At 40.0% G+C, this 27843-nt stretch overlaps 1 protein-coding gene across 1 annotated transcript in view; it reads left to right on the top strand.

The window, feature by feature from the left end:
- CA8 (carbonic anhydrase 8) overlaps positions 1–16417 on the top strand; it is a 203144-nt gene extending 186727 nt beyond the window's left edge. The window contains exon 9 of the mRNA XM_023545700.2: positions 15510–16417. The gene's annotated coding sequence lies outside the window, so the exon portion shown is untranslated. The remainder of the gene's footprint in view (positions 1–15509) is intronic.
- Positions 16418–27843: the final 11426 nt, after the last annotated feature.

Genomic DNA, 27843 nt, shown 5'->3' with positions numbered 1-27843 from the left:
TATTTCTCGAGTTCTTGTAACAGTGGTCTCATACAATATTTGTCCTTTTGCAACTGACTAATTTCACTCAGCATAATGCCTTCCAGATTCCTCCGTGTTATAAAATGTTTCACAGATTCATCATTGTTCTTTATCAATACATAGTATTCCATTGCGTGAATATACCATAATTTACTTATCCGTTAATGAGTGGATGTTGATGGGGACCTTGGTTGCTTCCATCTTTTTGCTATTGTGAACAGTGCTACAATGAACATGGGTGTGCATATATCTGTTCTTGTAAAGGCTCTTATTTCTCTAGGATATATTCCAAGGAGTGGGATTGCTGGACCGTATAGTAGTTCTATTTCTAGTTTTTTAAGGAAGTGCCAAATCAATTTCCAAAGTGGTTGTACCATTTTACATTCCCCTCACCAACGTATAAGTGTTCCAGTCTCTCCATAACATCTCCAACATTTATTATTTTGTGTTTTTTGGATTAATGCCAGCCTTGTTGGAGTGAGTTGGGATCTCATTGTAGTTTTGGTTTGCATTTCTCTAACAGCTAAAGATTGTGAGCATTTCCTCATGTATCTGTTAGCAACCTGAATGTCTTCTTTGGTGAAGTGTCTGTTCATATCCTTTGACCATTTTTTAATGGAGTTATTTGTCTTTTTGTAGTTGAGTTTTTGCAGTATCAAGCAGATTTTAGAGATCGGACGCTTATCAGAAATGTCATAGCTAAAAACTTTTTCCCAGTCTGTAGGTAATCTTTTTACTCTTTTGGTGAAGTCTTTGGATGAGCATAGGTGTTTGATTTTTAGGAGCTCCCAGGTATCTAGTTTCTCTCGTGGTGTTTGTGCATTGTATACTGTTTATGCCATGTATTAGAGCTCCTAGCATTGTCCCTATTTTTTCTTCCATGATCTTTATCATTTTAGATTTTATATTTAGATATTTGATCCATTTTGAGTTAGTTTTTGTGCATGGTGTGAGGAATGGGTCTTTTCATTTTTATGCAGATGGATGTCCAGTTATGCCGGCACCATTTGTTAAAGAGACTGTCTTTTGCCCATTTAACTGACTTTGGGCCTTTGTCAAATATCAGCTGCTCATATGTGGATGGATTTATGTCTGGATTCTCAATTCTGTTCCATTGGTCTATGTATCTGTTGCTGTCCTAGTACCAGGCTGTTTTGACTACTGTGGCGGTATAATAGGTTCTAAAATCGGGAAGAGTAAGGCCTCCCACTTTGTTCTTCTTTTTCAGTAGTGCCTTACTTATATGGTGCCTCTTTCCCTTCCATATGAAGTTGGTGATTTGTTTCTCCATCTCATTAAAAAATGTCAGTGGAATTTGGATCAGAATTGCATTGTATCTATAGATGGCTTTTGGTAGAAGAGACATTTTTACAATGTTAAGTCTTCCTATCCATGAGCAAGGTATGTTTTTCCACTTATGTAGGTCTCTTTTGGTTTCTTGCAGTAGTGTCTTGTAGTTTTCTTTGTATAGGTCTTTTACATCTCTGGTAAGATTTATTCCTAAGTATTTTATCTTCTTGGGGGCTACTGTAAATGGCATTGATTTGGCGATTTCCTCTTCAATGTTCTTTTTGTTGGTGTCGAGAAATCCAGCTGATTTTCGTATGTTTATGTTGTATCCTGATACTCTGCTGAACTCTTCTATTAATTTCAGTAGTTTTCTTGAGGATTCCTTAGAGTTTTCTGTCTATAAGATCATGTCATCTGCAAGTAGAGCTACTCTTACTTCTTCCTTACCAATCTGGATGCTGTTTATTTCTTTATCTGGCCTGATTGCGCTGGCTAGGACCTCCAGCACAATGTTGAATAAGAGTGGTGATAAAGGGCATGCTTGTCTGGTTCCCGATCTCAAGGGGAATGGTTTTAGGCTCTCTGCATTTAGGATGATGTTGGCTATTAGCTTTGTATAAATGCCCTTTATTATGTTGAGGAATTTTCCTTCTATTCCTATTTTGCTGAGAGTTTTTATCATGAATGGGTGTTGGACTGTGTCAAATGCCTTTTCTGCATCAATTGATAAAATCATGTGATTCTTGTCCTTTGTTTTATTTCTATGATGGATGACATTAATTGTTTTTCTAATGTTGAACCATCCCTGCATGCCTGGAAGGAATCCCACTTGGTCGTGGTGAATTATTTTTTTGATATGTTGTTGAATTCTGTTGGTTAGAATTTTGTTGAGAATTTTTGCACCTAAATCCATGAGGAATATAGGTCTGTAATTTTCTTTTTTGGTGGTGTCTTTACCTGGTTTTGGTATTCTGTCCTTTTCTATGCTCTAAAATACCTTTAGTTGTAGTGTTGTTAACTCTTCTCTGTTAATTTGGTAGAACTCTCCAATGAAGCCACCTGGGCCAGGGCATTTTTTTGTTGGAAGTTTTTTAATTACGCTTTCAATCTCTTCTGTTCTTATGGGTTTATTTAGTTGTTCTACCCCTGTTTGTATTAGTTTAGGTTGGTAGTGTGTTTCTAGAAATTCATCCATTTCTTCTAGATTTTCGAATTTGTTAGAGTATAATTTTTTGTAGTAATCTGATATGATTCTTTTAATTTCAGTTGGGTCTGTTGTGATATCACCCATCTCATTTCTTATTCGGGTTATTTGCTTCCTCTCCTGTTTTTCTTTTGTCAGTGTGGCCAATGGTTTATCAATTCTGTTAATTTTTTTGAAGAACCAGCTTTTGGTCTTGTTAATTCTTTCAATTGTTTTTCTGTTCTCTATTTCATTTAATTCTGCTCTAATTTTTTTTTTATAATTTTTATTGTGCTTTAAGTGAAAGTTTACAAATCAAGTCAGTCTCTCACACAAAAACCCGTATACACCTTGTTAAAAACCAAACCCAGTGCCGTCGAGTCGATTCCGACTCATAGCGACCCAATAGGACAGAGTAGAACTGCCCCATAGAGTTTCCAAGGAGCGCCTGGTGGTTAGCAGCTGTAGCACTTAACCACTACGCCACCAGGGTTTGCTGACACCTTGCTACACACTCCCAATTACTCTCCCCCTAATGAGATAGCCCGCTCTCTCCCTCCACTCTCTCTTTTCGTGTCCATTTCACCAGCTTCTAACCCCCTCCACCCTCTCATCTCCCCTCCAGGCAGGAGTTGCCAACATAGTCTCAAGTGTCCACCGGATCCAAGAAGCTCACTCCTCACCAGCATCCCTCTCCAACCCTTTGTCCAGTCCAATCCATGTTTGAAGACTTGGCTTCAGGAATGGTTCCTGTCCTGGGTGAACAGAAGGTCTGGGGGCCATGACCACCGAGGTCCTTCTAGTCTCAGTCAGACCATTAAGTCTGTCTTATGAGAAGTCTGCATCCCACTGCTCTCCTGCCCCCTCAGGGGTTCTCTGTTGTGTTCCCTGTCAGGGCAGTCATCGGTCGTAGCCAGGCACCATCTAGTTCTTCTGGTCTCAGGATGATATGGTCTCTGGTTCATGTGGCCCTTTCTGTCTCTTGGGCTCATAATCGCCTTGTGTCCTTGGTGTTCTTCATTCTCCTTTGATCCTGGTGGGTTGAGACCAATTGATGCATCTTAGATGGCTGCTTGCTAGTGTTTAAGACCTCAGACGGCACTCTTCAAAGCGGGATGCAGAATGTTTTCTTAATAGATTTTATTATGCCAATTGACTTAGATGTTCCCTGAAACCATGGTCCCCAGAAACCTGCCCCTGCTATGCTGGCCTTCGAAGCATTCAGTTTATTCAGGAACCTTCTTTGCTTTTGGTTTAGTCCAATTGTGCTGACCTCCCCTGTATTGTGTGCTCTTTCCCTTCACCTAAAGTAGTTCTTACCTACTATCTAATTTGTGGATGCCCTCTCCTACCCTCCCTCCCTCCGCCATATCGTAACCACAAAAGAATGTTTTCTTCTCAGTTTAAACTGTTTCTCAAGTTCTTATAATAGTGGTCTTATACAATATTTGTCCTTTTGCAACTGACTAATTTCACTTAGCATAATGCCTTCCAGGTTCCTGCATGTTACAATATGTTTCACAGATTCCTCACTGTTCTTTATCGATGCATAGTATTCCATTGTGTGAATATACCATAATTTATTTATCCATTCATCCATTGATGGGCACCTTGGTTGCTTCCATCTTTTTGCTATTGTAAACAGTGCTACAATAAATATGGGTAATTCTGCTCTAATTTTTATTATTTGTGTTCTTCTGGTATGTGAGGGTTTCTTTTGTTGCTCTCTATTTGTTCAAGTTGTAGGGATAATTCTTTGATTTTTGCCCTTTCTTCTTTTTGAATGTGTGCATTTATTGATATAAATTGACCTCTGAGCACTGTTTTAGCTGTGTCTGAAAGGTTCTTATGGGAAGTGTTTTCATTCTCATTGAATTCTATGAATTTCTTTATTCCATCCTTAATGTCTTTTATAACCCAGTCATTTTTGAGCAGGGTGTTGTTCAATTCCCAAGTGTTAGATTTCTTTTCCCTGCTTTTTCTATTACTGATTTCTACTTTATGGCCTTATGATCAGAGAGGATGCTTTGTAACATTTCAGTGCTTTGGATTCTGCAAGGCTTGTTTTATGACCTAATATGTGGTGTATTCTAGAGAATGTTCCATGTGCCCTAGAAAAGAAAGTATCTTTGGCTGCTGTTGGGTGGAGTGTCCTGTATATGTCTGTGAGGTCAAGTTGGTTGATTGTGGCATTTAGATCTTCTTTTTTTTATTGAGCTTCTTTCTGGATGTTCTGTCCGTCACCGAAAGTGGTGTGTTGAAGTCTCCTAATATAATTGTGGGGCTGTCTATGTCACTTTTCAATGCTTTTAGAGTTTCTTTTATGTATCTTGCAGCCCTGTCATTGGGTGCATAAATATTTAGTATGGTTATATCTTCTTGGTATATTGTCCCTTTAATCATTATATAGTGTCCTTCCTTATCCTTTGTGGTAGATTTAACTTTAAGGTCTATTTTGTCAGAAATTAATATTGACACTCTTGCTCTTTTTTGACTGTTGTTTGCTTGATATATTTTTTTCCATCCTTTGAGTTTTAGTTTGTTTATGTCTCTAAGTCTAAGGTGTGTCTCTTGTAGGGGCAGCATATAGACGGATCATTTTTTTTTTTTTAATCCATTCTGCCACTCTGTGTCTCTTTATTGGTGCATTTAGTTCATTTACTTTCAGCATAATTATGTGATAGGTATGAGTTTAGTGCTGTCATTTTGATGTCTTTTTTTATCTGTCGTTGACAGTTTCTTTTTCCCACTTCATTTTTTGTGCTGAGTAGTGTATGTATTTTGTTCTTCTCTTATTCTTTGTTGTTGATTTTTTTTCTGCTGAGTCTCTATTTTTTTCTTGTATTTAAATTGATGAGTAGGATTGTTAATATCCTTTGTGGTTACCTTAATATTTACCCCTATTTTTCTAAGTTTAAACCTGACTTTTATTTTTTATATCACCTTGTCTTCCTCTCCACATGAAACATCTTTGACTATGTTTCTTAGTCCCTCTTTATTGTTTTAATGTTGTCCTCTCTTACATACTGACATTGCTGTTTCCCTGTTTTGAGCGTTTTTTTATCTTGATTTATTTTTGGAGTTTTCCTATCTGGGTTGACATCTGGTTGCTCTGTCCTGTGTTCTAGTCTTGGGTTAATACCTGATATTACAAATTTTCTAACCAGAGAACTCCCTTTAATATTTCTTGTAGTTTTGGTTTGGTTGTTACGAATTCCCTAAACTTCTGTCTATCTGGAAATGTCCTAAGTTCGCCTTCATATTTGAGAGACAGTTTTGGTGGATATATGATCCTTGGTTGACAATTTATTCCCTTCAATGCTTTACATAAGTCATCCCATTGCCTTCTTGCCTGTGTGGTTTCTGCTGAGTAGTTCGAGCTTATTCTTATCGCCTCTCCCTTGTAGGTGACTTGTCATTTATCCCCAGCCGCTCTTAAAATTCTCTCTTTATCTTTGGTTTTGGCAAGTTTGATTATAATATGTCTTGGTGACATTCTTTTGAGATCTACCTTATGTGGAGTTTGATGAATAACTTGGATAGATATCTTCTAATCTTTCATGATATCAGGGAAGTTTTCTGCCAAAAAATCTTCAAGAATCCTCTCTGTATTTTCTGTTATCCCTCCCCCTGTTCTGGTACTCCAGTCCTTTGTAGGTTATTTCTCTTCATAGAGTCCCACGTGATTCTTAGAGTTTCTTCATTTTTTCAAATTTTTTTTATCTGCTTTTTCTTCACATATATTGGTGCCACGTGTTTTATCTTCAATCTCGTTAATTCTTTCTTCCACTTCCTCAATTCTGCTCCTCTGACTTTATATTCAGTTGTCTAAATCTGTACTTTTGTTCTTAATCTTCTGAATTTCTGATTTCTGTCTCTCTATGGATTTTTGCAGCTTATTAAATTTTTCATTATGTTCTTGAATAACCTTTTAAATTTCTTCAACTGCTTTATGTGTTTCTTGGCTTGTTCTGCACATTTTCTGATCCCCTTCCTGATCTTCTTCCTGATGTCTTGAAGAGTTCTGTATATTAAGCTTTTGTATTCTGCGTCTTGAGTCGGAAACGACTCAACGGCACTGGATTTGATTTTTTTTGGAGGGGGGTTATTCTGCATCTGATAATTCCAGGAAGACACCTTCATCCAGAAGATCCCTTGATTCTTTGTTTTGAGAGCTTGTTGAAGCGATCATGGTCTGCTTCTTTATGTGATTTGATATTGACTGTTGTCTCTGAACCATCTATAAGTTTATTTTATTAGTTTATTTTATGTTTGGTTACTGTATCCTAGCTTCTTGCTTTGTTTTGTTTTGGTGCACCCAAATAGGTTGCTTGAGTGAGCCAGCTTGATTATTTTCACCTTTGAAGCTCCAATGTCCTGTCACCAGATGGCTAGAGCTGTTGCCAGGTATGTGAGCCTAGGATTCCATTCATTTTCTTGTATGGATTCAGCTCAGGTGTCCAGGTAGTTGGCCATCAAGTGTGTGGTACAGGTTTTGTCCTCCAATTTTAGGGGAGCAGGGATGATTGGTGTAGGCAGAAGTATCTGGTTGTAGTAGGGAGTCACACTCTGAACAAGGCTGGGGGCTGACAACTGTCCCCTGAGTGTCTGCGATGAAAATGTGTCCCTGTTCCCTAAATCACACAGGTGGTGGGTTCTGCAGATGGACCATGGGCACCCAGTGCGTTTGGTAGTAAGAATTGGGAGGTACCAGTTATCCTTGGACCCCTGTTGTGGGTGTCTAGGTGACGTGGGTTGAGCCACCAGTCCTTAGGCCCCTGATCTGGGTAGGCGAAGACCCTGTTTTATAGGCAAAGTGGTGTCAAACATCAAACAGCCACCTCTCCACCACACAACTGAAACAGTTGCAGCCTGCCAACAAGGGCCTATTCTCCTGAAATAAGCTCACACAGGTCCATGCAGGGGAGTAATGTATTCAAAGTCCACGGCCCATTTATGCCTGGACAGGAGGTGCTTCTGTCCTGAGCTGCCCAGGTTAGTGGAGCTGGCAGATTATCTTTTCCTCCAATGATGAATTTATTCCTTCTTTTTATTCCTTCTCCAAGGCAGAGGGAATAGTTCAGAGCATGGAACAGGACCTATCTCAGGCCCAGGGAAATTGACAGCCACTGAAGCTGGCTTGGGGGCTTGGGGCATAGTAAAATATACGCAAGTACTTAGCTTTTGCTGAGAGAGCCGTTCTTCTCTGGTTCCGGAGGTGTGAGTAGGCTGTGTGGTTGGCTGTCTCTCCTTGAGAAAACTGCGGTCGGGACTCTACTGCCAGCCCACCTCATCTGCTCTCAGGAATGGTGCCTGAGGATTCCCAGCAATTCAGGTCTGGCAACTCCTCTCCACTTCTGAACACTTCCTCCCTCCCCTCCTGCTCAGTCCATTTTCTAACTTTGCCTTTGATGTTCAGGGCTCCTAGCTTGTCTTAAATATAATTGTTTCACTTGTTTTTTCCAGTCTTTGTTGTAAGAGGGATCACCGGAAATGTCTGACTACTCTGCCATCTTATCAGCTCTGCCACGACTATTTGTTTTTTTCCTGGAAAAGGTCTTCTAATCAAGCATTAACTTTAAGTAGTTACTTGTTCCAAAGTTCAAAAACTTCCCAACAGGCATTTGGTAGGTGTTCTGAAGACACTTTATCTATTAGTCTAAAATTTTATCCATGCATGATTACTTAGTAGCTTCCTTGTAGATTTGTGCTATTTCATATATTTCGTATCCTTAAGTGCATGTAATAGGCACTCAAGTAGTTTTATTGAGTAGATTCATTGTCCTACCTTGAGGAGCTGGCTGAAAAACAAGTTTCAACAAATACCTGAGCAGATTCATTACTATTATCCCAATAGCTTGCTATTGACCTCAACATCAATGTATTAATCTCAGAACTAATAAATTGTGGAGAATTAGATTGGACCACATTGACCCAGGATTTCCAAGAAGGATCTACTCTTGGTTAGAAAGATCTATTAGGCTAATATTGTGTTCTGTTTACTGGTCAACAGAAGAGCACCATGAATGTGCTCATAAGTTAGAAAACTTAACGAACACAGCTATGTTCATTTCTAAGAATTTAGTGAAGATTAGATTGCTTCAGCATTACGAGGTGGTGTGATGGTAAAGTTGTGTGTCACCTTGGCTGTGCCATGAATCTCAGTGGTCTGGCAGTTATGTAATGATGTAGTTTGGCAGTTATGTAATGATGTAATTTGGCAGTTATGTTATGATGTAGTCATCCTCCATGACGTCACCAGCCAATCAGTTGTAAGGAGAGTTTCCTCAGGGGTATGGCCTGCATCCAATATATGTGTGGACATTCTGGCAAAGCTCATTCGCTTGCTCTGAATCCTGCATCTGACTCATCATCCTCTGACCTCTGGCACTTGGGACATGAGCCAGCAGCCTTCCACCTGACCTGCAGATCTTGGGGTTTTGTCAGCTTCCACAGTCCTATGAGCAGCAGCCTGCTGTCAGACTGAAACGATTCTGGAATTTGTCAGCTTCCGCAGCCCTGTGGGCCAAAAGCCTGCCATCACAACCTAGTGATGTTGGGTTCATCAGCCCCTGCAACCATGAGAATCAGGAGAAGCCTCCAGCCTGACACCTGAGGGACTGTGGTGAAGAATATTTGCCCAATGGACAGAACTTCAGGAGTGCATTACTTTACTTGGAAAAACGAAATTGTTAGATATGCAACTGTATACTGATTCATGGGCTCTGGCCAGTGGTTTGGCTGGATGGTCAGGGATTTGGAAGGAACGTGATTGGAAAATTGGTGACAAAGAGGTATGGGGAAGAGGTGTGTGGATAGATCTCTCTGAATGGGCCAAAGAAGTGAAGATAATTGTGTCTCATGAGACTACTCATGAAAGGGTGACCTGGGCAGAGGAGGATTTTAATACTCAACTGACTAGGATGATGCATTCTCTGGGAACTAGTCATCCTCTTACCCCAGTTACTCCCATCATTGCTGAAAGGGCTCATGAACAAAGCGTGCCTGGTAGCATGGAGGTTATGCATGGGCTCAGCAACATGAACTTCCATTTACCAAGGCCACCTTGGCTACAGCTACTGCTGAATATTTAATCTGCCAGCAGCAGAGACCAACATGAGGCCCTGATGTGGCATCATTCCTTGAGGTGATCAGCCAGAAACCTGGTGGCAAGTTGATTACATTGGACCACTTCCATCATGGAAAGGGCAACATTTTGTTCTTACTAGAATAGGCACTTACTCTGGATATGGAGTTGCCTGCCCTGCACGGAATTCTTCTGCCAAAACTACCATCTGTGGACTTATAGAATGCCTTATCTACCATCATGGTATCCCACACAGCATCACCTCCAATTAAAGGACTCTCTTCACTACAAATGAAGTATGGCAATGGGCCTGTGTTCATGGAATTCACTGGCTTTACCATGTTTGCCACCATCCTGAAGCAGCTGGCGTGATAGAATGATGAAATGACCTTCTAAAGACATAATTACGGTGCCAGGTAGGTGTCAATACCTTGCAGGGCTGGGGCAATGTTCTTCAGGAGGCTGTATATGCTCTAAACCAGCATCCAGTATATGGTGCTGTTTCTCCCATATCCAGGATTCGTGGGTCCAGGAATCAAGAGGTGGAGATGGGAGTGGCACCACTCACTATTACTGCTAGTGACCCACTCGTAAAATTTTGTTTCCTGTCCCTGTGACCCTATGCTCTGTAAGTCTAGAGGTCTTAATTCCAAAAGGAGAACTGCTCCCACCTGTAGACACATCACTAATTCCATTGAACTGGATGTTAAGAATGCTACCTGGCCACTTTGGACTCCTTATGCCTCTGGATCAACAGGCAAAGAAGGGAGTTACCATACTGGCTAGTGTGATTGATTCTGATTACCAAGAGGTATTCAGATTAATATTACATAATGGAGGTAAAGAAGAGTATGTCTGACATACAGGAGATCCCTTAGGCCGTCTCTTAGTACTACCATGCCCTGTGATTAAAGTCAACGGGAAACTACAGCAACCCATTCCAACATGACTACCAATGGCCTAGACCCTTCAGAAATGAAGGTTCGGGTCACCCCACCAGGCAAAGAACCACAACCAGCTAAGGTGCTTGCTGAGGGTAACAGGAATACGGAATGAGTGGTGGAAGAAGGTAGTTCTAAATACCAGTTACAACCATGTGACCAGTTGCAGAAATGAGGACTGTAATTGTTATGAGTGTTTCTGCCTGTATTTGTACATCAAATATTTTTGTTTTCCTCACTTATAAAGTGTAAGATGCAAACTGGGTCAGTACATATTCTGTTGTATGCATTTTAGTTGTATCATGTTAGGTATAAGTATGACTGTAATTGTCTTTATTTAGAGATAGAGTATGATTTAAGGAGGTGTGTACAGGTGACTAATTGACAGGGTTGGACTATGATGGTTAAGGTTGTGTATCAACTTGGCTGGGCCATGATTCTCAGTGGTCTGGGCTTTATGTAATGATGTGGCTTGGCAGTTATGTAATGATGTAATCATCCTGCATGATGTGGTCAGCCAATCAGTTGTAAAAGGAGTTTCCTCAGGGGTGTGACCTGCATCCAATATATGTATGGACATTCTGGCAAAGCCCACTCACTTGCTCACATCTAACTCATCATCCCCTGACCTCCGGTTCTTGGGACGTGAGCCAGCAACCTTCTGCCTGACCTGCAGACCTTGGGATTTGTGAGCTTCCACAGTCCTGTGAGTCAGCTGCCTACTTCTAGCTTCTGATTCAGGGACTGTCAGCTTCCACAGCCCCGTGGGCCAACAACCTGTCATCTGACTTGCTGATCTTGGGTTTGTTAGCACCTGCAATCATGTGAATTGGAAGAAGCCTCCAACCTGATGCTTGACCCATGTATTTGGGACTTGCCAGCCTCCACAGCCATGTGTAATCTTTTTCTGTGTATTTATATCTGTGCTTCACCGGTTTTGCTTCTCTAGAGATCCCAGCCTAAGAAGTGATGGATGGTGGACAAACTTTCAATGGATTGATTCCTAACTGTAGTTTGAAACTAATCCCTTCTTCACTTATTTATCTGGACAAAACATAATTTTTTATCTATGTAGTGATCTCCGTGGTAACTGAGGAGGATACAGCAGTGATGAGTTTGCACTCTAGAGATATGCGTGGAGTAAGGCAGAATTTTACCAAGTCAAGTCAAGGACTAAACATTTGTAGACTAAACTGACTAGTGTCTGGAGTAGTGTTTCTTGAACTGGAGATGCTGGTTCTAGTCTAAAAGGTCCAATACTTCTTTAAGAAAAGTTCTTACTTAGTGTTTGCATTTTGAAGATACTTAAAAAAATAATACAAACATACTCTGGATCTTTTAGACGACCACTTTGTGACTGAGCACTGCCATGTTCTTTTAGTGTCTGTGATTATATTTTACTATTGCAATATTACCAAAAATGTCACACTAATATTCTTGCACCTCTGGGGATCCAACATGTGTATCTGGGTCATAGGTAACTGATTTTGAAAAATATCACTTGGTAGGATAGAGGACCTGCACAAAGCTCCAGAATCCTCTTAGATTAGAGAACCATGGGAAGAGGTTATTGTACACATGAAAAATGTTGTTGGTAAATCTTGTGTTATATATATATTTTTGCAATAATAAAAAAAAGTCAAAAGCCAAAAAACTTAAATGGTTCGTGTGAGTGATGCTGTGAGATGATGCCATTGAGGTTAGCTGAGTGAAAATGGTTTTGCTGTTGTTGAATAAAGTACTCACATCACCCATATAAATCTTGGAAATCTCTCCCACAGACTCAGCCACTGGGGATTCTGTACATATAGAAAAGAGCTTTGCCACTTGGGGTGCCTTGAGATTACAAAGTATGATAAAGGAGAATAAAAGAATCTGTTATCTGAGTAGCTAAAGAAACTTTTATTTTAGATACTATAAAAACTGAATTTTGAAAAATAAATATTTTCCAAATGGTTTGGTTTCCATATGTTCTCAAATGAATTTTCCTCAAGCATCTTTCTCCTATGGTCTTTTTTTTTTTGGTCTCCTACGCAGACATTTAATCTTCATGATATGATTTATTTACATCTGACTCATCAAAATCTGTTTTTTAAATTCTTATTTGATGCCCAGTGAATCTAAAAAACGTTTGTAAAAATGTTTAAGTCTGGAAATTGTGTTTGCCAGTACAAAATATAATGTGAATGAGTCATTTTGAATTGCCCTAAATATGGCTTTAGTAATCTGCCCTGAGGTGCCTTATGATCCTCTGTGTGACTGACTCACTCTTTGGATACCAGCAAACCTGAAAACATCGTAGGACAATGTATTTTGTAGAAAAGCAAAAAATCTGTATTCTTTTCTTGCCTCCCACTGAAGACAGACAAAAGAGTGCTCTACTAAAAAGTAAGAAAACTCTGGTGGTGTAGGAGCTACAGCTCCTAACCAAAAGGTTGCTAGTTCAAATCCACCAGACACTCCTTTGAAACCCTATGGGGCAGTTCTACTCTGTCCTATAGGGTTGCTATGAGTCGGATTCGACTCGACAACAATGGGTTTGGTTTTTTGGTATTTAAAAGTAAAATGTTTTGTTTACAATTAAATTCAAACAGCTGTTTCACCTCTTAAAGAAAAATAATTTTCTGGTAGTTTCACAATTAACTATATTGACACTATGACATTCAGAAATTTTCACTAACTGAAAAGAATGTAATAATTTCTTGAATTTTGGAGTAATTCCCTTTAGGCTAGTTTGGGAAGATCTCTCATTTTGTTTTGATCTGAAACAGATGTGTCTTCCCTGCCTGGCAAAAGTACTACAAGGGCATTTCACTTAAGATGTATAAAGCCATGCTTTGCGAACAAGAAGGTGCCTCTGAGTTCTCAGTTTAGGGTTCTTCACCAAACGGTGCAGGTGGGTGTGCTTTATGCATCTATGTGTCTTACCCAGGTCTCCTTATAATCTCATCCTCGTGTGAGAGAGAGGGTAGAGGGAGAGCAAAGGAAAAGATTCAGTGAGTGAGTGAGTGAGAGTGAGAGAGTGAGTGAGAGAGTGAATGAGAGAGTGAGAGTGAGAGAGTGAGTGTGAGGGAGTGAGACAGTGCATGAGAGAATAAGTGAGTGAGTGAGTGAATGAGTGAGTGTGAGTGAATGAGTGAGAGTGAGAGAGTGAGTGAGAGAGCGAGAGAGAGTGAGTGTGAGGGAGTGAGACAGAGTGCATGAGAGAATGGGTGAATGAGTGATAGAGTGAGTGAATGAGTGAGTGGGAGTGAATGAGAGTGTGAGTGGGTGAGGGTGTGTGAGAGTGAGTGCAAGTGAGTGGGTAAGAGGGTGAGTGTGAGTGAATGAGAGTGAGTGAGAATGAGTGAGTGTGTGAGTGAGTGAGTGAGAGGGTGAGTGTGAGAGTGAATGTGAGTGAGTGGGTGAGTGAGTGACTGAGTGAGCAAGAGAGTGATTCAGAGTGAGTGCAAGTGATAGTGAGTGAGACAGTGAGTGTGAGTGAGTGAGAGAGTGATGAGTGAGTGAGTGAATGTGAGTGAGAGAATGAGTGAGAAAGTGAGTGAGTGAGAGTGAGAGAGAGATTGAATGAGTGTGTGTGTGAGTGAGTGAGACTGAGATTGAGTGAGAGAGTGAATGACAGTGAGAATGAGTGAGAGTGAGTATAAGTGTGAGAGGGTGTGAGTGAGAGTGAGTGAGTGTGTGAGTGAGAGTGAGTGAGTGTGTGAGTGAGACTGAGTGAAAGCGTGAATGAGAGTGTGTGAGTATGAGTGAATGAGAGAGTGAATGAGTGTGTATGTGTATGTGTGAGTGAGTGAGTGAGACTGAGTGAGATCGAGTGAGTGAGAGCGTGAATGACTGTGTGCCCTGCTCATGCGAGAAACCCCTCCAGGACGGGTTTGGAGCAGCTCAGCCAACAGGCTCCAGCACACGCTGGGATGTGAAGGATAATGTACTCATGGGCTTGAGATGCCAGAGGCTAATGAGCCACTCCAAGAAGGTTAATGACAAAAAGAAGAATACAACCCATACTGCCCAATATAGTAGCCTCAAACCTTTAAGGCTACTTTAAGTTTAAATTAAGTAAAATAAAAAATTCAATTCCTTAATTACAATAGCCACATTTTAAGTACTCAGCATCCATGTGTGACTAGTACCTACCATATTGGGCAGTGCAAACAGAATATTTCCATCATCCCAGACATCAACATCTGTATTATAATCTCCCACCAGTTGTCCGTCGGTTTGTCCTGCTATGGTGGCTTGCGTGGTGCTATGATGCTGGAAACTATGCCACCGGTATTTCAAATACCAGCAGGGTCACCCATCATGGACAAACTTCAATGGCTCATCCACAGTAGGACAGGCTAGGGAGAAAGGCCTAATGATCTACTTGAGAAAAATCATCCAATGACCCTATGGCTCACAACAGAATATTGACCAACATAGTGCTGGAGGGCGACCCCCCTATATTGGAAGGCACTCAAAATACACAGTGCCTGCAACAATGCAATGGACTCAAGTAGACCAACGATCGTGAAGATCGCGCAGGACCAAGCAATGTTTAGTTCTGTTGTACATGGAGTCACCATGAATTAGGGCCAACTTAATAGCAACCAACGACATTATAATCTCACATGTGACAATCTTAGCTTCATCTTAAAAGCCAGGTCTCACTTTTACCCAATCAATATAGTCCTAATAGCCATTTTTATTGAGTGTAATGAATAACTGGATGAACATGATAAATAATGGAGAGGTAATTAATTAAAAAAAAATTTTTTTTTTTAAATTACATTTAGGAGTTACTGAAAATGTAGAGTAGTTGTAAGAACAGAATGCATGGCTAATTTCTGATTTTTCGTTGACAGAAGGCATCCCTTGTGAGTCTCAAACTCTCTACACACCCTCTCAGTATAATTATTTAAAAATGTAATGTGTATGTATTAAATAATTTTAATTCATGTATTAATATTAACATATTTATTGAACATTTTCTATTTTCCAGACCATGCAAAGTGCTGTCGGATCCAGAGGTCACATCGTGGAAAGACATCCAACTCTTCAGTATGGCCTTTCACGCCCCAGGTGGTGTGGCCTCTCTTTGCTTCTCTCCCTTCACCCCATCCCACTTCTTCCATCTACTGTGCTGAAGACACTCTGGGGATCCTTCTCTCTTCTGAACATAACAAACTTGCTGTTGTTCCAGACACATTGCAAATGTTATTTCTTCAGTCTGATATGTTCTTCCCGCAGATTTTTGCATGGCTGGGACAGTTGGCCTAATACCTTCTCATCATTCAGGAGTTAGGACAAAGATCAGCCTCTCAGATGGCCTTCTTTGACCTCTCTGTTGAAACACCCACTTCCTGACTCACACACCCTGTCACTCTATTTGACGAACCTGTGTCAGCTTCTCTACAGCCCTGGTCGCTGAGATCACATTAATTACTTGTTGATTATCTGGGAATGGGGACCTTGTATATCTTGCTTCATGGCTGTATACTCAGTGTCTAGAACAGAGCCTGAAATAAAATTTGTTTAAAGAATAAATTTGTCTAAAGCAGTATTTTTATGATGCTTACACTCTAGTGAAATAATAGCTAACATTATGCAAGAATTTACCATGTAACAACCACTTTATATAAATTACCTGATTTACTGATATAGCAACCTGTTAAAATCCTATTATTATCCCTATTTTACAAATTAAAAATATTGAGCGCTAGATCAGTTAAGTAACTTTCATAATATTATGCAACTGGTAATTGTCGGAGTCAGCTTTGGACAAAGGCAACCTTATCCTGGAACCCTACCTTAATCAGAGAGCTGGCTGTACACCTCTCTCTCTTTCTCTCTGTGTACACTTCAGAATTAATTCCTTCAATTGGATTCCATATTCCCCTGAGTCCTTGATGCTTGAGCCTTCCTTTGCATGAATAATAATAACCTATAGTACTTATAAAACCCTTTACAGTTTACATAGCAGACTCTGTGCGTTCTCTATTTTTGGATCCTTAACAACTATCGTGTGAGTTAGGCAGGAAAGATACTATTATCAGCAAAATCATCCAGTGGAAAAGATATTCATTGGAAAAGATATTCAGCAAAAGGAAGAAATCATTATTTTTGCATGTGAGAAAAACAATGTCACCCTGATTTTAAATGTTACCCCAATTTTGAAAATAGCTGCTGGCTTCTCCATGAAATCATTGGGATGAATGGTAGGAGACAAGAAGCAGGACTCGGCATGAATAAACCATGAAATATACTTGACAATAAAATCCTCAATTAATGTGGAAATATTTATTCTGAAATCTTGGCTGTTGAGGATTTAAATCTCAGCCAAATATTAAAAATGCCTTTATCTCATTGGAGAAAGAACACTGCAGGCCTCTAGTTCCAGAGAAACAGAAAACTACCATTTTCGAAAATTCCGAATATGGATCAGGCGGGTGAATTGATTGTGTTGGAACAGCTGGATTTCCAATGACACCTAAAACAGCCGTTACCTTTGTGCAGTGTGGCTCTGTTAAAGATACAGAGGCTTTTCTCAGATCAACTTTTACTTGGCACTTTTTCCTGGACCTCTTGCTCCTCATGAGTATCTTTGTGGAATCCTTTTCAATTCAGTGAACATGCCACAAAAAAGAGAAGTTGACTGAAAATCGTCTACCAAAGCATTTGTTTAGGAATGCATATTTAAAAAAGATCTGTGCAGTGTTCAGAGGAATATGTAATAACGCCTTTTACATTTTCTTTTAAAGAATATACTTAACAATCATAGTAAATTCCTAGTACTAAGCATTTTGCATTTGCTAACAGCTGGTCTATACCCAGACCCAAAACTTGCTGCCATCAAGTCAATTCCGACTTATGGCAACCCCATGTGCTATAGAGTAGAACTGCTCCACAGGGTTTTCTCGGCTGTAATCTTCATGGAAGCAGATTGCCAGGCCTTTCTTCTGTGGTGCTGCTGGGTGGTTTGAACCACCAACCTTGAGGTTAGTAGATGAGCACAAAATGTTTGCAGCACCCACTTATAACCAGCTTAGCTTATTTAAAACTCAATTTGACACTCACTGAGTATCTTCTCTGTTTATGTCCCTGTGTGCTAGGTGCTAGTACACAGCCCTTGCCCTCAGCAGTGAAGAGAGAGGAGAAAGATAAAAAGACTGAAAGATGGTGGAAGAACAGGAGGGGGGCAGATGGTGAAGGAGCTAAGTTAGACAAGAAACAATGGCAGCTTTATTCATCGTAAGGCTAATCCTACCACCTCTCAGGGCTTTCCTTATATGTATAAGTGCTGCAAAGACCATTGGCTGCCCAGGGAGAACCCAATAAACATCCTCTAGGCATTTTTTTTTTTTTAAGGCATAACTGGAGCATGCAAAACATTCAATTTTTCTACTTAAACATGTTCTTGCTTTGTGTTTAATTCAAGCAAGTGTAGTTTGTAAAAACCATATAGTATATGTGAACATGGAGTCCTTGGGTGGTGCAAAGAGTTAATATGCTTGGATGAAAACTCAAAGATTGTTGGTTTGAGTTCACCCAGAGGCACCTCGGAAGGCTTGATGATCTATTTACAAAAAATCCATTGAAGAACCTATATGGAACACAGTTTTACTCTGACACACACTGGGTTGCCATGAATCAGGGTCTATTCAACAGCAACTGTAATATATGTGAACATAAATTTTAGGGCCAGAAATTGTATTTTGGGTACATTTCATCACAAGAATGCATCGAAATGGACATTGTCAAATTTCTTGAAAAACAATAAAAAGCAACTCTAAAGTAAGTAGAATATCAGATGTTCACAGCATCACTTCAAGCCGTGAGCAGTCCCCGCACCGCACTCTTGTGCACCTGGGTTGCTGAGACTTGGAACAAGTGCATGACCAATAGCTACAACTAATCAGAACACAGCAGGGCTCTCATTATGCAAGTCTGTGCATGATGTGGTTTTTCTACTTAACCAATATTTATCTCCTGCGTACTATGTGCCAGGCAGTGATACATGCTTGGGATACATTAGTGAATGAGAAAATTACAGATCTCAAGTCTAGAGGAGGATAAGGACAAGAGGTCAGGCAGTTAGAATAGGTCAATGCTCCACGGTGTTGGCATTTCACCCAATGGTTAAGGGCTAGGTTGCTTACCAAAAGGTTGGCGGTTGGAACCTAACCAGCGGCTCCATGGGAGAAAGAGCAGGTGTTCTGCTTCTGTCAAGATTATATCCTAGAAAACCCTATGGGGCAATTCTACTCTGTCACAAGAGTTTGCTATGAGTTGAAAATTGAAAAAGAACAACAAAAGGACGAATACCTGATTGGGGATATAGGGAACGATGTATGCAGTCTTCTGAAGTCCTCTGAAATGGTGTGGCAGCAATTGTGCATGTAGCGGTGTGTCAGCAACAGAGATCAGCTGAAAAAGTATATATATTGAGAATGAATGTTGACAAAAATTATGCAACACATTTATCCCTAGTATAAAAAAAATGACCAGGAAAAGACTATGACAGAGGTGGAAATTTTTATGGAGTGAATGCAACAAACAAACACACAAGCAAACAAACGAAGCCCTTGACTTTGAAGAAAGTCATATGCTTCAAGGTCAGCCTTGCCCAGGGCCTGGGTATCTCTAGAGCAACGTCAGTAGACCCACAAATGGTTCTACCAAGGATAAAAGTAGATAAACTAAGGTGATCACATCCTGATGTGGGAATCAGAGAAGGCTTTCTCAGGCTGGTGACTTTTGATCTGAACCTTAAACAATGTGAAGGCTTTTGACATGAGGCCACAAGATGAGGCCAGGAAAGATTCTCAAGGTGGAGGACAAACTGAGCAAAAGAGAGGAGAGGAGAAACAAGAGCTGGTTTTAGAAAACATCAGAAAACCCTGGTTCTCTGTTGCCGAAAATTCATGTTGGCAAATGGTTGAAAAGATTGAAAGAGGAGATTCTTGACATCTTGTGGCCCACCTTAAATTTAATGGCAATTAGAATCATTTAGGATAGTCTGTTGGAAACCCTGGTAGCATAGTGATTATGGCAGCTAACCAAAAGGTCGGCAGTTCAAACCTACCAGGGCTCTTTGGAAACCTTATGGGGTAGTTCTACTCTGTTCTATAGGGTCGCTATGAATTGGAATGGACTAGTTGGCAACAAGTTTTTTTTTTTTTTTTTAACGGAGCCCTGGTGGTGCTACGGTTAGGTGTTCAGCTGCTGACCAAAATGTTGGCAGTTTGAATCCACCAGCCACTTCTAGGAAACCCTATGGGGCAGTTCTACTCTTGCCCTATAGAGTCGCTATAAGTAGGAATTGACTCAATGGCAATGGCGTTTTTGTTTGTTTAGGATAGTCTGTAAATATATGAAAATATATGTACACACAAAATTTATAAGAGTGAAACGGTCTCATCCAAAAAATTGAGAAATTTAGTCCAAAATATTTATATTTTCTTTAATAAACCTCAAAATTATTGGTATTTGGGTATATTATTTTTTCATGTATTTTCCCACATATACATTACGTTGCAGATTATAAACATTCCTTAGATTTTTGTTACTTTTTTTTAACTCAGTAAGAGTTTTCCAATACTGTTTTATTTTATTCCTTGTTAAATCAGTGTAATACTACTGAATGGATATGAACAGTTTCCTTAACTATTACTGTTGTTTGATATTTAGGCTCTTTTTATTTGTTAGTTTTGGTATTATAAATAACATTTTAATTAATTTTTTGCATCTACTATTTCTCTCATATTTGAAATTGTTTTCTTAGTGTGACTGCAAAGTTCAGGGGTTTACTATTCTTGCTATACTAGCATCTTAGGTCTTTGCATGAACTCTTTATGTAATACAAATATTTTCTCTGAGTCTGTGATATATTTCCTGAAAATATTTTTGCTCAGTTAATTTTTTGTCTTTTTTAAAGGAACAGAAGAAGAATTAGCATTTTATGGGAGTTATTTGCTACTAGAAAGTTTGAAATTTTTCCCAGTAATACTATTTTTACCAGGAGCCTTTTATGTATGTCTTAATAATTGCATTAATTTATATCTTAATTATTAATTTATTAGTTCTATTTTTAGTACATTTTAATAATTTATGTGGTAGGGTAGACTCTAGAATCTAAGAGTCCTGTCTTTGAAATTCTTGCTAGATATATGTTTTGGGAATTTTATTTAACACCATTATGCCTAAGTTTTCTACTCTGTAGATTTGGGCTACTATTATCTATGTCACGATACTGTTGTGAGGATTAAATGAGATCCTGCATTTAAAGATTAGCTATTATTAGTAATGTTTAATTTACATTTTCTACAAATGTATTTGCTATTTGAAATCAGTAAAATCACTAATGTAACAAAGATTTATTGATTATATACCATATATGTAAGTGCCATGTAAGCCGTTGATGACATAAACCAGACACAACCTAAGACCACACATTAGTGATGATCAATATGTAAATAATGAGTGAGTTAAATTTCTGGCAATAATGCAGGATTAAGAGTGCAAAGATCTTCCTACCACAAAACGCATAGAGATTCTCGAGTTTATAGAAAAGTGAGCTAAATCTGTAGGGGCCAAAATAAAGGGTAATCTGGAATTTGAAAACTCTGCTGCTCCAGCACAGTATTGCCTATCTGGACTCAGGCTTTGGGTTATAGGGCCATTAGCAGACAGAAGATGAGGCACTGAGCCTAAAAGAGTCAGAGGGTTGGGATGAAACACCAATATAAAATTCTGAAATTTTGGATATTTTACATCTTAGTTAAAAAGATAGACCAAGAAAATAATTGATTGCCACACTGGGAAGATGAAAGTTGTTCTTGGCCTGAAAACGGGGGTGAGATAGGAGAAACTGAATTAGCCTATTATAACTAAGATTCAGGTAAGAACTTAACACTACCTGCTTGTTCTGGAAAGTCCTGTGCTGAGAGTTAATATTAAAAAAATAAAAAAAACTCCAAGCTGGAAATAACCTTGGAATGCCTGACTGAAACAAAAGGAAAACTCTCTCTGTCAAAACCCATCCCCAGCTCCCCCAAAAAACCAAACCTGTTGCGGTCGAGTCGATTCTGACTTATAGCGACCCTAGAGGACAGAGTAGAACTGCCCCATAGGGTTTCCAAGGAGCACCTGGTGGATTCGAACTGCCGACCTTTTGGTTAGCAGCCAAATGCTTAACCACTGCACCACCAGCAGGCCCATCTAAATGTGAATTTACAGTAAAAATTGCAGTACTACAGGAAACAATTCACTATGAGTGAGAATCATCAGACACAATAAATGATCGAATTAGATGGTTAGCAACGTCAACTAGAAGTTCAGATAGGAATCATGAAAAAAAGTATTTAAAATAACTGAAGATATAAAAGATAGAACAAAACATAAGAAAAGAACAAGATATAAAAAAAGACAAGCAACTTTCTCCTCAACATTTTATTATGAGAATTTTCAAACTTAGAGAAAAGTTGAAAGAATTTTGCAGTGAATACTCAAGACTCTACAATTATTAACATTTTGTTATATTTGCTTTAAGACATATCATTTATTCATTCATCAATCTATCTTGTTTTTTGATGTTTTCAAATTGAGTTACTGATATCAGTAATATTTGCACCTGAACAATTCAGCATACGTATCATTAACTATACTGTAAAAATATTACATTAACTATATTCATTACTGTGAATGGTATTAAAGATATTGTGTACAAAAATATTTATTTATAGGTTTTTAAAGTAAAATTTACAAACAGTGAAGTTAATTAAAGTGCACCATTTGATAAGTTTTGACAAATGCATATACCTGTGTAACTCAAACCCTTGCTGAAGGCACTACTAAAGAACATTCTACAGGAAAAATAAATCTGGAAGCAGAATAAAGGTACAACTAGCAAATTACATGATAAACTTCAGCAAAAAAAAAAGTCTTTGTGGTAAAATATGATCTACATCATAATGGTTTAGAGCATGGACTCTGAAGTTAAACTAGGTTTGAATCCTGTTTCTGACACTTAATAGTCATATAAAGTAGGGCAAGTCAGGTAACGTCTCTGATTCTCAGTTGCCTCACCTGAAACTGAGGGCTCGATTAGTCAATTTGCCAGATGTTTAGAAAAAAATCTGGCACGGAGACAATGCTTAGTATTACCAGCCATTGTTGTTGTTGTTAATTCTTACAGCAATATACCCAACACTACCTTACTATTGTCTCTCATGTCACTCCTTTTTACTCTATGTCCAAATGCATTGACTCATTTCCTGTGTCTTTCTCCATCGCTGGATGATCGGCCTGAAGTCCTGCTCCCTTCACTCTCAAGCCTTCACAGGGCTTGCAGTGTCTACATAGTCAAGAGTCCTTAACATACCTCAATAGGCCTTCCCTGCCCTAGGCCTGCTTATTTCAAGTGCCATCCAGACTAATGTATTTTTATACAAGACTGTATCCACATATAATGTGTTTGGTGCCTCATAAAATTTTTGGCACAGAGAAGGAGTAAAAAACAAGAGAAGTTTAAAATTTTTACTAGACCAATGTACTCTTTGCTAGATTTCTTTCTTTTTGTTTTTGCACTTGTCACTAGGTTAGGGCTGCTTTCCTGTGTCTATAATATGGGTTGGTGTCATGGACTGAATAGTGTCCCCCCAAAAATATGTGTCAATTTGGTTAGGCCATGATTCCCAGTATTGTCTGCTTGTCCTCCATTTTGTGATTATAATTTTATGTTAAAAGGATTAAGGTGGGGCTGTAACACCACCCTTACTCAGGTCACCTCCCTGATCCAGTGTAAAGGGAGTTTCTCTGGGGTGTGGCCTGCACCCCCTTTTATCTCTCAAGAGATAAAAGGAAAGGGAAGCAAGCAGAGAGTTGGGGACCTCAAAACACCAAGAAAGCAGCATCAGGAGCAGAGCGTGTCCTTTGGACATGGGGTCTCTGTGCCTGAGACGCTCCTTAGCCAGGGGAAGATCGAGGACAAGGACCTTCTTCCAGAGCCAACATAGAGAGAGAAAGCCTTCCCCTGGAGCCGACACCCTGAATTTGGACTTGTAACCTACTAGACTGTGAGAAAATAAATTTCTTTTTGTTAAAGCCACCCACTTGTGGTATTTCTGTTACGGCAGCACTAGATGACTAGGACAGTTGGCACTAAGGATCAGCTAAGACATCTCTCATTTTCCTGTCTCATCATTTTGACTTTGGAGGTAGGATGTAAATCAGCTATTAATGGTATCTTTTTATTGACATTCTTCAAACTTTTCTTGACTCTGACATAGGGTTCCTGGCATTATTGTCGGTTCTTATTTCCTAATTGAATGCTTTCTTGGATGTTAAATGGACGTTATATAAGGTCTTTTGAGGGGGAATCTGTTAATCAGTCTGCATTCTAATCTGGAACATTCATCGAAGGCATTTTTTAAAAAAGAAGTGACATAATATGTGTTGAGTTAGATTCATATGGCAGAACTACATAGCATGGATTTAGTAGGCATGAGGCCGAGGCAGGGAGGCCAGCTGGTGTCACTGTGAAGAAGAGGGCAGTATAGAGGTCCTGAGCTAGAGTAGGCTGAACAATTGTTGAGGATGAAAGAATATCAAATGCCTTCCTGGGATAGAATCTACTGCACCTGAAACCAGGTAGATTTGCTCATGTTGTGGTAGGTATTAAATGGATCAAAGCAAAAGAATGGCCTCACATTTTAAATCTGGTTGTTAGTATCCTTCACAGAGCTAGGAAACCGGGAGGAGGCAAAGATGATGAGTTCATTTGTGGATATGTTATGTTTAGGTGCCAGCATACAGAATGTATCTTACTGTATTTCTTTTATTTGATTTTTTTTTCATTGAGTAAGATGTTTTCTATGAGTTAAGAACTCTCTAAACATAAATATAAATCACCCATTGCTGTTGAGTCAAAGATTATCCTAACAAATGGGATTATATTGTTCAAGCAATCCCTCATGCATTATTATTAAAATGTATTTTCCTTTTCCTCCCAAAGACCACAATGGTAGAATGGTGAGAGAGTACTGTGGGTATTGATTTTTATATATTTAGATAACTTGTCGTTTTTTATATGTTCAGACTCTTGCCACTCTGTTCTTGAGTAAGGACAAAGCAATTGGCAGCACTTTTTATTTTATAGCACTCACTAAGTCGTGAATTAGTGAATGACTCCTGCATATAAAAAAAAAGGGTGTGAGATACTACTACTTATTACTCAATGTGATATATTGCTTTCAAAGATGGTCACCAACAAGTCCTCTCCTCATTATATTCCCACTTACCTCCTCCCTTCAAATGGTTTTTCCCTCGCCTTGAATTGGGTCTGTCCTTGTGACTGGGTTTGACCAGTATGATGTGATAGAAGGGACACTGTATGTACAGTCCTGGTCCTAGCCCTTTAAAGGCCTGGAAGCTTCTGCTTTTGCTCTTCAGAAACCCAGTTGCCATGCTGCCAGGAAGCTCAGACTGTTCTGCTGGAGAGAGAGGTCGCTTGAAGGGCCTTGGAGGATGAGATGTCGCGTGGAGGAGAGTCTAGACTTCTTGGACCTACTGGCCCATGAGTGATTCCAGTCTATATCACTTGGGGCAGAAGAAATGCCCATTCTACCCTGCAGATCAAGATAAATTATCAAATGCTGTTTAAAGCCACTAAGTGTGGGGAGGGTTGTTATGTAGCAATAGATAATGAAACGCTCAGGTAGTTTGGATGTTTTTAAGTGAAAGACCATGAAATGATAAGAAACAACCCCCAGAATTTTAGGATGACAGGCCTTCTCTCACATCCCTAGTGTTACCTTCGTTCCACTTGTGTCACTATCAGGTTTTTACTTTTATTCCACTTATAACAGGCTTATTCCAGTATCTGGACTTATATTTGAACAGCCTGGAATGGCTTTGTTTCATGCCTGCTTGAATTGGTATGATCTTAGGAGGAGAATTTCTATGCAGGAGGTCTAAGAACAATAACACTGCTCTTGGATCCTAGTCATGCTTGTAGAGGTATATTCACAACAGTTTACTGGGAATGAAATTGTTAAGATATAATGATGATCTCTCTAATAAAACATTTATTTGGTAAAATCTGTAGGTTTAGGGGGCCAATAAAAAGTCAGAGTAATTGCCAGTCACTGTGAAAGCATTGCTCTATTTAACGGGTGCAATTTTGCACAAGCCAAGCGGAACTAATCAAAATATCGAAGGCAGATTCTTGCTGCCAGCTCTTCTCCAACGTTTACCAGTCTAGCTGTTTACAAGACCAAAAATATGACTTTATATATCATGAGTGAATTGGATTTTTAAAATAAACAGTGGTTGAAATTGAGCAATAATTCCTACTAAAGAGAACTATTAGTTAATGATGTTTTCCTTTTTATCACTGCAGTTGCTGCTGGTCCATCAGGGGTAACACTTGACATAGCTTTAAGCATCTCCACCATTTTAACCCATGTTTGACATGCTTACCTGATTTTCACGAAAATATCTCTCTGTGCATGTATCAGCATGAGCTGTAGCCCTGGCTTCCTCTGTGACATTCCCTCCCTGTGTCTGCCCCTCGTAACTGAAGCCGACCCCCTTCAGGTACCTGACAACTGTTTGAGGTAGCCTCATGGTTTTTGTGGCCACCCAGTAGCCTCTTGTTGAATCTTCTCCCAAATACTCAGTTCTTGCCAGCATACTTCCACCCCTACCTCCAAGGCTCCCATTCAGAGTCTCTCTCTCAGTCTTGTCTTCTCTCTCCCACAATGCTGCTGGTCTCGCCACCACACTTCCACCCCTACCTCCAAGGCTCCCATTCAGAGTCTCTCTCTCAGTCTTGTCTTCTCTCTCCCACAATGCTGCTGGTCTCGCCACCACAGCCCAGCTGTCCTGCTTCCTATCCTTCAGAACTTGGTTCTTTGACAGTGGGCAGTTCTCTGATCAAATAACCTGATTCAGGGCCATGTGTTCACCCAAGTGGTTGTCCCTAAGTGTGGCATTGTTAGGCATCTTTTTAAGCCACTGAGAAAATATGTTTAGACAAAAGACTACCTTTATTCTCATGAATGAAAGCTGCGTTATTGAAGGGATGGTGAAGGAGAACTACTCCTATACAGCTTTCAGACAGACTTTTCTGGAGCCTTTGGAATTTCATGAGCTTTAACTCTCTTGAACACAAAAGTGATGGGGTGCGTATGAGGAAAAAGGCCTAGCAACCGTGAGACAAATCTGTCAAAAATCAACTTGTTCTTTCGTATATACCAGGCAAGGAACCACATTCAGAACAAAGGATTTAGGTTCACGTCCACAAGTATAGAGAGGCTTGGAAGCCGTGAGCTCACCATGACAGCAGAGCCAGGTGGGCGGGAGGGGAGGGAGACGAAGGGCCTGCACAGCTGGCTGCCTCGTCGAGTGTGGGCAAGTGGCACAGACTTCAACACTCACTGAGGGGCTTCTGTTACGCGGTGTGTCAGCGCAGTGGTATCAATAAAGATGGGCCCTGGTCCTCCGAAATGGTGGGCTGTGGTTCAAGGGAATTTGTTTAAAAGGTTAAGAAACTGTAATGCATTTCAGCTGAATTTCATCGTAAGTGGTTAACGCTTAATAAAGAAATAGATTTGCTACTCGAAGAAGTTGAACTTGAGCTATTTGGGAATGTTATTTACATGAAACAGATCAGTCCCCCAAAATGCTACACAGGCGCACACACACACACAAACACACCCACGTGCACATGTAAATACACACCACCACCACTGACTGGTTGCCGTGGAGTTGACTCTGACTCGTGGTGACCCCAGGTATGTCAGAGTAGAAATGTACACCATAGGGTTTTCAATGGCTGATTTTTGGAAGTAGATTGCCAGTCTTTTCTTCCAAGATACTTCTAGGTGAACTCAAACACCAACCATTTGGTTCGTAGTTGAGCGTGTTAACAGTTTGCACCACTCAGGGATTCCCCACCTACCCATCTATATTCAGAGAAGGAAATAAGACTGTGGACCTTGAGCATTCTGCTTTCACCAGCTCCGTCTATCTCTCCATTTATCTTGGAGATAATACTACTCTGACTATCCCTTCACCAAGTTTCTAGAGACTTCATTCTCTTACCAATACCTGTGTGCTATTGGGGGTCCCTTTACCCTGCCCTGCTATCTCAGTCCCGCATCCAGGCCACCTGGCTGGGTCCTCAGCCTCTGCTCGCCCAGGGGTGTCAGTGGAAGGGGCCTCTGCTCCATGTAACCATGGTTTATTTCAGTGGAATAAAATTCAGGCTCCCACCTGCAGAGCCACCAGCCAGATGGCCTAGCTGGCACCACCTGGAGGGGCCTTCATGGTGG

The sequence above is a fragment of the Loxodonta africana genome, chromosome 14 (genome assembly GCF_030014295.1).
Source record: "Loxodonta africana isolate mLoxAfr1 chromosome 14, mLoxAfr1.hap2, whole genome shotgun sequence".
Lineage (NCBI taxonomy): Eukaryota > Metazoa > Chordata > Mammalia > Proboscidea > Elephantidae > Loxodonta > Loxodonta africana.
This window is presented reverse-complemented; position numbering and strand designations above follow the sequence as displayed.